Source organism: Desmodus rotundus, chromosome 13 (genome assembly GCF_022682495.2).
Source record: "Desmodus rotundus isolate HL8 chromosome 13, HLdesRot8A.1, whole genome shotgun sequence".
Classification (NCBI taxonomy): Eukaryota; Metazoa; Chordata; class Mammalia; order Chiroptera; family Phyllostomidae; genus Desmodus; species Desmodus rotundus.
In genome coordinates, this window is record NC_071399.1 from 54,847,179 (window position 1) to 54,859,866 (window position 12,688).

Below are 12,688 nucleotides of genomic sequence, written 5' to 3' on the forward strand. Positions count from 1 at the left end.
GAAAAATGCAGCAACAACTACCCTACCCACAACCACCTAGCAAAGATTGTTAAAGGTGAAGAAAGAATGCGGGTATTTTAAAAGTTTGGGAAAAGGATGTGAGATGACCATTGATAAGAAAATTGGTTTTGTGTGTCTGGATGGAGAGAAATAGTAAGAGTACGGAATGGAAACAACTTGTGGGAAGAGAAAAAAAAAATTAGAATGAAAATAATTAGAGGAAAGGAGAAGGTGAAATGGGTTAAGAGGAGGGAGGGGCAAATAAGTGAATTGGAATAAAATCTAGTATAAAATTGAGTATAAAATCTAGTAACTTAATATGCACAAACTTTTTGGACAAGAAATTAATGTTAAAAAGCTATGCAGGAAAGAAAATATCACAAATCATGGAGAAGACCACAGTGGATTTCATCTCAGTAGCCTCTAGTATTTACCACTGTTTTTCTTTTTGGATCCTCCTCTGGTGATGTCAGATGTTGACCCTGTTTGACATTAGGCATCCTGCTCTGAGAGGGCCAGGGATCTACTGTCTGTGGCTGTCTCCTTCAGTTGTTAATTTAGTCACTACTGTCTGTGGCTGTCTCCTTCAGTTGTTAATCTAGTCACTCTGCACTCATCAGTCAGGGTTAAGCCCCATAGGGCTGGGCAGATTTCCTCCTGGGAGTGGAACTATTGTTTCCCCTCAGGCTGCTGCTGCTTGGAGGGGAGTGGTCTGCCTGAGCAAGATGGCTGCTGCCATATGGGTGATGACTAAGCACAGGGATCCCAAGGCTACTACTCTCTTAGTTCTCTCCCCAAAGCTTCCATCCCCAGTCTCTCCTCAACATCTCTACTCCACTCTGTCACCCCTGTGCCAGGGATCTACTGTCTTTGACTGTCTCCTTCAGTTGCCAATCTAGTCACTTGGCACTCAGCAGTCAGGCTTAAGCACCACAGAGCTGGGACAGAGCAGAGGCCTTCTTGAGTCGGGGCTACTGTTTCCCCTCAGGCTGCTGCTGCCTAGAGGGGAGTGGTCTGCCTGAGCAGGATGGCTGCTGCTGTAGGGGTGGTGACTCAGTACCAGGATTCCAGCATATACTCTCCGTCCCCAGTCTCTCCTCAGGCTTCTCCAGCCCACTCTGCCCCAACCTTTGCTGGAGTCCAGGGTAAGTGGATGCAAATGAAAACTTGTGTGTTGGCCCTTTAAATGGGTCTTTGAGTCTGCAGCCATCCATCTATGGTGGAGAGCAACCCTATTGCTTTTTGCTGGTAGTTATCTGTGTACTTTTGGGGCTCTGGTACTCTAGTCTAGGGATCCCAGCTTAGGGTTTATACCCCACACTTCTCAGGGGAACCCAACTGGTTGTTTAATTATCCCTTTAGTGCTGCTGCCTATGGGTGCCCAGTCAGCCTTCTTGAGTCTCCACAGCACACTTACTAGTCATGTTGTGCTGAAGTTTATTCTTCTGTCTGTTTGAGGTTGTAAGTCTTCTCTCTTGCTTTGCTCAATTGTTTGTTCTGAGTGATTTCTTTACAATTTAGTTGTAATTCCAGATTGGTCCTGGGAGGAGGTTAGTGTGGCTTCCATTCATTCCTCTGCCATCTTGTGCCTCTGAATTCTTATTCTTAAACGTATTCTACATTTTCCTTTTTTGTCTTGTTGCTTTTGCCTTAGCATTGAATTCCTCTGATACACTGAGGACTTCCTGAGGGCAGAGGCGTACTTTGCTTACCCACTTAGAATCAGCAAAAGTTACCCAGCACACATTGGCTCCTCAAAGGGAAAAAAATAACAAGAACAAAAAAATCAAAGTAATGATAAAGAAGAAACACCCAACCAACAAAGGGATTATGTGCAAAATCTATGTATAAATCAGGTGTTTGGAAATCACACCATTCTGAACATCAATTCTTTGTCAATTATATACTTTGAGAATATCTTCTCCAAGTCAGTGGTTTCTCCTGTAACACAATAGCTTGTAGAAACACTGGTATAAGTTAACTTGGTTCTATGTTTGGCACCTGATGCATGTCTAACTGAAGGACTGATGGCAAATAGCAAAGTTCTGTTTTCTGCTATCAAGAGCCATGCAGTTCAGGAGCCAAAAGGAGAAAGAAAAAGATTATTTCCACCTATCTTTTTAGTGTGTGTAGTTACTTCTCATGTGCCTCCTACTAAGGACCTGGCCCACAAACCAGGGACATGCCCTGACTGGGAATCGAACCAGCAACTCTTTGGTTTGCAGACTTGCGCTCAATCCACTGAGCTACACCAGCCAGGTATTTCCACTTATCTTTTTAATATCTGATCTGACCTAAGGTAAAATTTTTGAGTGCATGAAATGTTTTTACCAATGTCTCCTTTGCTTGTTACACTTAGTTTGCCTAATTTTCCATTACTTTGATTTCTCTGTGTACTCATTTTCCTCTTATATTCCAAAATTTTCAACCTTTAGTCCTCTCTCGTCTGACCCAAATCTCTTCCATAAATAACAGAGATGAATCAAATAAGATGTGCTTACACATTTAGATTCTTAACTCAGCTGAGTCTCTGATTAGTAGAATTTTAAGCCATGATATCAAGTAAAAATTGTGTGTGTGTATGTGTGTGTTTTATTTTGGGCAGGATTCAGGATGTAATCAAGGCAACCTTGCCTAGAATATTGTCCAAAAATTCATTTTTCTTAGGTGCTTCTGAATTTTTAATATTCCATTTTCATTAGTAATTTCATTCAACAAACACTTAAGTGCTCAAATAATGTTTGTTAAAAATATTTACCTTCCCTCTCCAAATTCTGAAACTACAGATTCTCTGAACACTCTGTTTTTTTTTTTTTTTTCACAGTGGTTTCCAAAACAAGAAAAGTGTCTGAGTATCTGAGAATCGGAGAGCTGGCATTAGCAGTTATTTTTGTATGTGAGTCATTTCTATGCCCAATGTTTAGAAGCTGAGGACTACATATAAAAATCATTTTTGACAGAAAATTGTCCACCTCTGAATCCATATCTGAAATAACTAGATTTTAAAAATGCAACAGAGGGTACAAAGGAAAAAGCCTATGTAGTTTTTTGGGAAATGTTTAGAGATTCACAATAGGTGTCCATGAATGAGGGGATGGGGCTTTATTCCAGAAAAGTAGGTGGTGCAGGGCAGAGGGACTTCACATGGCCAAAGGGAAGAGAAAAGCTGTGACAGTTCATAGGTAAAGTTAAAAAAAAAAAATCTAAGGATTGTTATTTAAAAGCTAGATTTGACTCCGTATAACAGGAACCAATTATGTGTGTGTGTTTGAGTGACACAGAGAAAGAGATGGAGAGATGGCTTTTCACACCTGTGGAATATGGCTTACACCATACCTGTGAGAAGTGGAGTGGCACAGCACAGCGGTTCTCAGTGTATGCTCTGTGGAAATGGTGTCAGTGGGTCCATGAGTTCAAAACCTTTTTAATAATAATAGTACTTGGTTGTTACTTAGTATCTCACTAGTATTTAGTATTACATGTGTTGACATTTGCCCTGGTGGTGAAAAAGCAGTGGGAGGTGCAATTGATGTGCCTTGGCATCATCATGCCAGTGACACCCAAGAGTATCAGGTGTTATATTCTTCACAAAAAGTCCCACTTTTGCTTAAGAATGCCCTTGAAGAATCAGTAAAAAACATTATTAAATTGATCAAATATTGACCCTTGAATACATGTCTTTTTAATATTCTGTGTCACAAAATGATGAGTTTACATAAAAGTACTTCTGTACTCTGTAATATAGTGCTTGTCCCAAGAAAAAGTACTTGTGTCATTGTCTGAGTTGCTAGGTGAACTAGTATATTTTTTCATAGAATGCCATTTTTACTTGAAAGAACTATTGGCAGACAAATAATGGTTATTCAGGCTTATATTTGGCTATAATTTTCTCAAAAGTAAACAAATGTGACTGTCTCTTTAGGGAAAACAATTGACATTGTTGTCAATGACAAAAATGAAGCTGTTAAGTAAAAATTAGAATTATCAAAAAAGTGTATCCTCCATGGTGAGTTTTCCCAATTAATAATTTCTGATGAGGTGGTATTTATATTAATGGATGTGCTTTTTTTGATATTGTATAATGAGTAATGTCAGGATTTTCCATATAAGTAATACATGGCATTACACAGTCATATGTTGACAAAAGGTCTATTCAATTTGCAAGAGAAAACAATATATTTTAACATAAAAGAGAGTGTAAAAAGATAACTGATATGCTTTTATGCACCAACTTGCAATACTTTAAGAAATATCTCTTACTGAGTTTTACTTCTGTTGAGGAAGGGAAGCCAATACAGGATAAAGGAAAAGAGAAAGATGGGTTTCAACTCTAAACTATATGTATATATATTCTCCTTAAAAAATCTGTTTAGTCTAACATTATTTTAGTTATTTGCTTATTTTATTTTATTTTATTTTCAATTATATTTTACTTTTATTTGGTTAGTCTGATAAACCTGACATTCATCCACTTTTAGTTTCAATTTCTGATGTATTTTAATCATCTTATATAGGTTCTGTTTCATTCCTTTTTTGCCTTTATTTTCTTTCCTAATGATAAATATTATTTATTATCTGACAAATATTTTCCTGATGCTTTCATTGTTTCTTCTGTCAGCTTGTATAGATTCTCTTTTCAATTACTTACTGATTACTGTTACTTTTCAAACAAAGGCCAAAGGTACTCAAGGTCTAAAGCTGGAAACTTCCTGAATGATGAGGCCGTGATTCTTCCCAAGCCATACAAATCATCATGGCCCAGGAATGGCCAATGGTGTGAGCAAAGGAAGAACCATTGAAATTAGTGGCCATTGGGGACATTGCTAAAGGTATAGCTGGAGAAGTCCTTGCCCAGCTCTTTTGAGGATGAATCACACAATTTCTCCTTTGCTTACAATATCATTGGGGGCAAACAAGGTTACTCTCTTCTTTAAATGCATTGGGAAATTTGTTAACTATTTATAAATGTATATTTTCCATAAAACTGAAATCTTTCTACATATATATCTAATAGACTATATTTTTATTTTTATTAAGCTTTCATTTTTATCATATCTTTTCCATTACCATTGAGTCCCCTTATGCCCCCTCCCCCACAATCACTATACTGTTGTCCATGTCCATGGGTCCTTTTTCATTTTTGCTCAATCCCTCCACCCCAACCTCCCCCCTCCCTTAGCTGTCTAAGAGACTAACGTTCAATACATGATTTGCATTTCTTCAAGAGTAAGTTGAATTATCTTAGAGTTTTATATTTTTAGCACTTCTAAAGTTTTCAGCACCAGAATTTAATTTGGCTTGTTCAACCATCAGTATGCTTTCAACTGCAAGGTATTATAGGAGGAGATTATGTATTAATCAGTACCACAACATTGTACGGGAAGAGGTTTTGTAAGCATACACGAAAGGATTTAAACTTAAATAATTCCATTATTTGTAGGATGACTTTAAGATTTCCAACTCCAAACTGCTATAAACTTCAAGTACATTCTGTGATACAGGTCAAACCTCCTCATCCTAGAGTGAGTACACAATTGCATTCTAGGGGCAAATATAAATACTTTTGGATTGCCCACTCAGAGTTGAACCTAGCTTTTTAAATTGTCACATGATTGATAATACTATTGAAATTAAGTATGCCTCCTCTAAATACTCTGAAACTAAGATTTTGTTTCTGAGATTAAATAACCCAAATACATCCAAATAGATTTGAAAATGCCTCCAATAGCCACCAAAGTTTCATGCTGAAAAATTGGACTTAAGTGTTTTTTATTCAATAGGGAGGGCCAAAAAATTTTCTTTTGGCAGATTTTGCTTTAGCTCATCAGCTGGAGAATCTGATGTCTGTGCCAGAGAAATATGAAAATATGTATTTGATTAAATAGAGATGAAAACTTTATTGCTAATATGGCTTTTCTTCCTATTTCTAACTTCATTCATTTCATGCTCACTGAGTCAAGCCTAATTAAGACCTCCATGACTTTTGATAGGACAGTGACCCTCTGCTTCTAAAAGAATCCTGCTAGTTCTGTGAGTTCCCTATGAGGTTAAGATAGTAGCTACAGGTGCACCTTCTATTATCCTGTGGTGTGTGTGTGGGGGGTGCCAGGGCTTGGCCATGGATGGATATGTGCAGAGTCAGTCCCTTCATGACCAACAAAAAAATCCATCCTGTCAAAAATGCATGTGCCGCTGCTTTATCACCATGATTACACTGAGCTTTTGCTTTAGAGAACCCTGGGTTTTAAATTGAAAGTCAAATATAATTTGCCACTAGAAGCCTGAAGTGTGTGACTACAAAGTTGCTAGCAAGGCCCAGCGTGGCAAATCAATATCTCTGTGATAATGAACCTCAGGAGTTGGCGAGTCACTGAGCCTCAGTCCAGGTGGTAGAAGAGGAGTGGGTAGCTCAGGACTAGTGCAAGGGCCACATGTTCTGGAACGGTTCAAATGGTGTGATGGCTAAAGCAGGTAGACACCGTTTAGTTTGTTTGTTGTTGGGGAACAGCAGCATTATTTTAACTCCTGTGTAAAATCAAAGGGTACAGCAGAGGAGAAACCAAGTCTGCACTGAGAAACAGTGAGTGCTTTGGGGATGGAAAGTAATTACTGAGTGCGTAACTTGTGCCTAGAACTGTAATAGGTACTCTGCACAATGTATTTTCCTATTTAATACTCACAACAGATTTTATTATCCACATTTTGCAAATGAGGAAACTGAAACCTTGAAAAACTATGTGACTCACAGAAAGTCACATGTTTAGAGCAAAGTGAAGGAAATTAACTTTCACTGAGCCTCTTCTTTGTGGTTCCATGTTGTTTTCTGTGCCTGGTACATGCATATATGACATGTACAGGTTGGCATTAGGATCATATTTTGCAGTTTCAGAGAAGATAAATACACTACCCTAAGGTGAAAGAGGCTACTCAGTGGCAGAATTAGGCTTTGAACCCAACTTTTCCTAATAGAGAAGCCCATAGTCTTTTCCTACCTCATACTTAAGGTGATTTGGTAAGCTGAGGATAAACTAATTTTCAGAGAGTGTTCCATACCTTAAAGGTAGTCCTGGGAATCTTTATTTTTTCTCCTGTTACTTGCTGCTTAATATTTCCTGGTCATTCCTTTAGGGCTGCCTCACCTGATGCATCAGGCTTTTATAGTATGCTTGATTGGACCCTAATATTTATAGCGAAGAGTTATACAGCAAACTCTACTCAATTTTTCCTCAAGTCATCTCAGGAGGGAGGCTGAAGCATATTCTGCCAATTTTTGCTCACTCACTGACTGCCTCCAGTCCCCTCTGGCAACTGACAAATTTATATAGCATGAATGCACACAATTCACCGACTAGATGTTCAAAGAGGATTTGCGTGAGATGTTCAAAGAGTCACGTGACCAGTCCTGAACAGCTCGGGTGTGTAGTTGCCCTGCTTCCCGGTAAGGCATTGACAAGGCTTGGATTTCTGTTAGTAAGGATGAGTGTGTTCTGCCTGGTGTTTGCATTTCAAGAGACCATTTGGGAACACTGCACATAAACACAAATCCTGTCTAATTTTAGTAGCGTTGTAGCATTGTAGTGGAATTTGCCCTAGTGTTGAGAGCTATAGGGTTATATTGCATGTGTGGTTGCTGATATTATAGCAGAGTTTTTTTTTCCTAGGGGTCTTAAAAATGTATCTAATGACAGCAAAGCTCCAGTAATAAAAGTAGTAAAACAGGTGAACATTAACACTGGCTGTTCTCTTATTCAGTTGTCAACAAACATGGACTTCAGGGACCAAGGACTCAGATCTTCCTCTATAAACCCCTAGGATGAGAGCTTAGGAAGCAGAAAACCCCATTTAATGGATTCAGAGAGCCCTGGGTTTAACTTGGACTTACATACTTCCTGAATTGGTTGAATTTGAATAACATAATAACTCCTCTGAAATGCTATTCCTCATCTGCAAAAAAGATATTCTTATCCCTTTCTTAAAGGCTGAGGATTCACATGACACATCAAATATGGAAACAACTAGTGGAAAGACTAACACATATAAAGTCTTGATAAAAGCTTCTGTTTTATGAAAGCTTCCCTTGTTAACTGTGTGATCTTAGACAAGTTACTTAACCTTTCTGAGCTTTGGCTTCCTCTTCTATAAAACTGCCAAAATAATAGCTAATTTATAAGGTATTTGTGCAGGTTAAATGGCATGACAACATAGGTAAAGCACCTGGCATTGAAGGCATTCCTTCATAGCAGCTTTTGCTGCTACAAAGCTGTTCCAGGTTACAGTGGAAAAGACTCAGGTATTATCAGACCAACCATGCCATGGCGGTTGTGTTGGACAGAACCTGTTTATACCTCATTCTGGCAAAACTATTAAAAGCTCATTCATTACTCTCAAAAGCTTCCCAATAAATTCTATGGTAGCTGTAAATATAACTAATACGTGGAGAGGAGGCTGGACTGTTGAAAAGGATAGAGCCTAATAACAATCCCTTACCCATAGCTATGTTTGTCTAATTCTTTTAATGAAGTAGTTTGCTATTAATAGTTAGCTATTACTAGGTTGTTGCTTATTTTTGAGCAAATTACTATATGTGATTCAGACACTGATTACACAGAAAATACATGGGCAATTTTTGGTGAGGAAATTTGTCACTCTTCTTGCAAATTTTTGACCAATTAGCATCAATTTTTCAAGAGCACGGGCCTCTCATGCTGCCTTTGCCTGCCCCAAATCACCTTGTACAGTTAACTCTGAGGGGTGGCCCATTAAGGGTCCTGGCTGCCTATTAAGATTCCTGCACATGCTGGCAATCTTAAGAAGGTTAGACTTCTCTTCACTCAGCACCTTACTCCCAGCAGCATTACCTCATCGGATTTTTGCTTCTGTCATCTTCCTTCTCTGCCAAACAACCTTTGAACAGAGATAGTTATGATGGCTAATTTATGCCCCATGACCTCAGCAAGCTCTGCTGGCTCATTCTACGCCCATACACACAGGAATTAAGAATCTTTGTCTCAAGACTGGGGTGAAGGTAGGGAGGAATATATTCCCAAGTCTTCTTTTGGCCCTGTCCACCATTCCCCAGTGTGGCCTCCCACTTCATCACATCAGTGTCCTCCTTGTCCATTCATGGGCGAGCAAGTGATAAACAAATGAGAAACAAAATGGCAGCCTTTTCTGCCCCTGGGAAGTGCCAAACACTGATGAGGACACTGTAGGCAAATCTTAGGAGAACTAGAAACATCAGGAGGAGCAGATAACTTGCTTTCATTTTTCATAAACCATGGCCCTCTGTCTTTCTTTTTCAATCTCCTTTAAACTTCCTCCTCTAGAAAGAAAAGAAATTAATTATCATGGGGCCAACTTTTATTTCTAGTGATTATTGCCTCATATCTGTTATGTAGCCTTTGATCCAACCCTTTGGAAGTTCCTTCATAGTCACTCAGTGGAGCTGTGGGGAAGAAAAAGGTAACCCATTAGTTCACGTGATTTCCTTGAGTAAATATTGTCAGATCACTCTAATATCCAACAAATGGCCTTTTAAAAAATTTCCTTTAATGCAGTAGAGATTATTGTTGGTAAATTAAAATATATTTAAAATATTTAAAAAAATTAAACAATGTATAAGATGTAAATACATTAAAAAGCAGAAGTTGTAGAGGTCCATATAATAAATATTTTAGACTTTGCAGGCCACATACATCACTATTGCATAGTTTCCTTTTCCTTCTTCATCTTCCTCCTTCTTAACAAAGGTTTAAAAATGTAAAAATCATTCTCAGCTTCTAGCCATATGAGGGGGGACCCCAAAAAACCTGGAATTACCTTCTGGAAGGTGGGCCCCTTATAGTACAGGATTCCCCTGCTAGGTGAGTGTTCTAGGAACCCATCTGTATCAGTGTACCAACTGGTGTTGTTGTGAGAGGCTGAGTTTAGCTTCAGTGAACTATTTTTTGAAGATTCTTTTAATGCACAGGTAGCAAACACAAGGCCTGCAGGCCGAATCCAGCCCTCCACCTTGTTTTATCTGCCTGGCACCTCGTTTCTTCCTGGCAGTAGCATTGAGCTCCTTGCCCCTAGTAAGGAGTAGTTACATTTATATAGTCTGAAAATTAACATTCGGCCCTTTGAAGGCAACCGTGAGGCTGATGTAGCCCCTGGTGAAAATGAGTTTGACACCCCTATTTTAATGCATTTGCCCATTTCATTATGGGTGTTTTATGAGCGCACCTGCTGACACCATGCTGAGTTCAGCAGTTTTTGACCAAAAATGTCACGATCTGCATTCCCCACCCTCCCTATTCACCTGATCTCACCCTGAACAACTCTTTTTTGTTTCCTTAGATGAAAAAAAATCCTCAAAGGGAAACATTTTGTCAATGTGGAAGAGGTGAAACAAAAAACAGCAGAATCACAAAAAGGAATCCAAATTGATGAGTTTAAAACTGTTCTGAGCAGTGGAAAAAGTCTTTTTTTTTCTTTTTAAATATATTTATTGAATATGCTATTACAGTTGTCCCATTCCCCCCCCCCACTCCACTCCATCCCTCCCACATTCTCCCCCCTATAGTTCATGTCCATGGGTCATACTTATAAGTTCTTTGGCTTCTACATTTCCTACACTATTTTTACCCTCCCCCTGTCTATTTTCCACCTATCATCTATGCTACTTATTCTCTGTACCTTTACCCCCCTCTCCCCCTCCCCTATTGATAACCCTTCAGGAAAAAGTCTTGATAGGTGTATTACATCAAATGGAGAGTAATTTGAAGGAGCCTGAACTTTGAACATGTAAGAGTAAGTACACAATTTTTAATAAATAAAGTCCATGTTTTTTGCCGCCCCCCATTGTACATAAGTATCCTGCTGGTCAGTTTTGACACATGGACTGTAGTTGGCTGATCCCCAGTGAAGGACAATAATATAATTATCAAAGTATCCACCATCCGGTTTAAGAAATAGAATGTTACCAATAATGTTGAAGTTCACTCTATGCCCGTCCTTACTGTATCCTTTTTTTTTCTTCAATGAGTTAATCACTAGTTAAATTCTTCATTGTTCCTTTGCTTTTTTTCTTGGTAGTTTCCCTTTTATGAATGTATCCCTTAACAATATACATTTTTTCTAATGTATGACATTGCATTGCATGAATATACCACAATTTATTCATCCATTTTCCTCTTGATGGACATTTCAATTATTCAAACCTTTACTTTTATAGAAAACACTATTTTGTATATTCTTGTCAATATTCCCAGGCTATAACTTATACTAAATCTTTGCATTTTTTTTATTGTTTAATTGAAACAGAAAGGAGGCATGGCAGAAAGAACATATGACATTGACATTACATATGATCTTCCCAGAGCCCTCAGGTTCAACCCCCAATTGACACATTTCCTTTATGGGGCAGCCCTTATTGATGACCTACTTTCTGAAATAGTTCCATGTTTATCTTTATAGTCCAGTGTCCAGTAGAGATTCATGCATCCCTGCCACAGATCCAGAAAATGGTAATTCCCCACCTTCAGCCTTATAACCAGCTTTTTATTTTTCATTACCTACTCTAGGATATGCCTTTTCCTCAAGTAATGGAGAGTGGGAATATTTACTTCCTTTCAGAAACATCATACTCTCCTATATGACATATGGATGAGTTTTTTGGCTCTAAGAGTACAAATAAGTGGTCTTTCAGAAAATAACTATTCAAATTTAGATACTGTTATATTTGGCTTTAATAACATATATAGGTTGTATGCCATTATGAATTGGTCTGGATTGAGCTGTGAACAAATTCAGTCTAATCTACTTCCATGTTACATTTTCCCCTGAAACATGAAATAAAAATTCACAAACATATGACTTATCCCTTTTTTTTACATGTTCCTATTTCTGTTTTCAATTGTTTTAATTGTCAGAGTTATATGTTTTAATATTAGGCAGAACAAGTTCCTTCTTTCTCAGTGTTTCTTTTTAAATGTGGTATCATATGTTTTGAGATAAACTTCAGTATATTATTTTCCTTTCAAAGCCAATTACCATTTGCATTTAACTGAATTTATAAATTTATTATAATCCTATAATTTATTTTTTTCTGACCTTTCATTTTTTTCCCACATGGTGGATCTGTCTTTTATGTCTTGACAATTGAAAAATTGTCCATGCCAGGAGATGTTTTCCATGCTTCAAATTATAGGTCTGTCAGTCTGAGACTGAGGTTTGCCTGGTTGAAAGGTCTTATGGTCAATGATCAGTGCTGTTGCCCAGCACTGATGAACTCTGACCCCCTATTTTACTGGACTCAGAAGGGTCAGGCTGATGCAATGAGTTTCTTTTCAATAGCTATTCATTTTGGTTTTTTATCCCAAATGCCTGGATATGGGTGACCTTTTTGCCCTGGGTGACTGGCATCTAGATCTCAACACAGAGTAAAAGCATATTGGGTTAATTTTTGTTGCTTTAATCCAATATTAAAGTGTGCCTATGTCGATTCTTCCTCTAGAAGCTAAGACTAATATCATGTAGAGTTTGTTCGGACCAGATTAATACCACTGCATCTCATCTCATGTTACATCATTGCAGCAGCATTTGTTGCACAGGAAGTTAGGGAAGGCAGTGGGAGTATTTGCGATCCAAACCCTGGAATATGGCACTCACGTAGAGAAATCCTTTTTTTAAAAAACTGGAAAGTGGA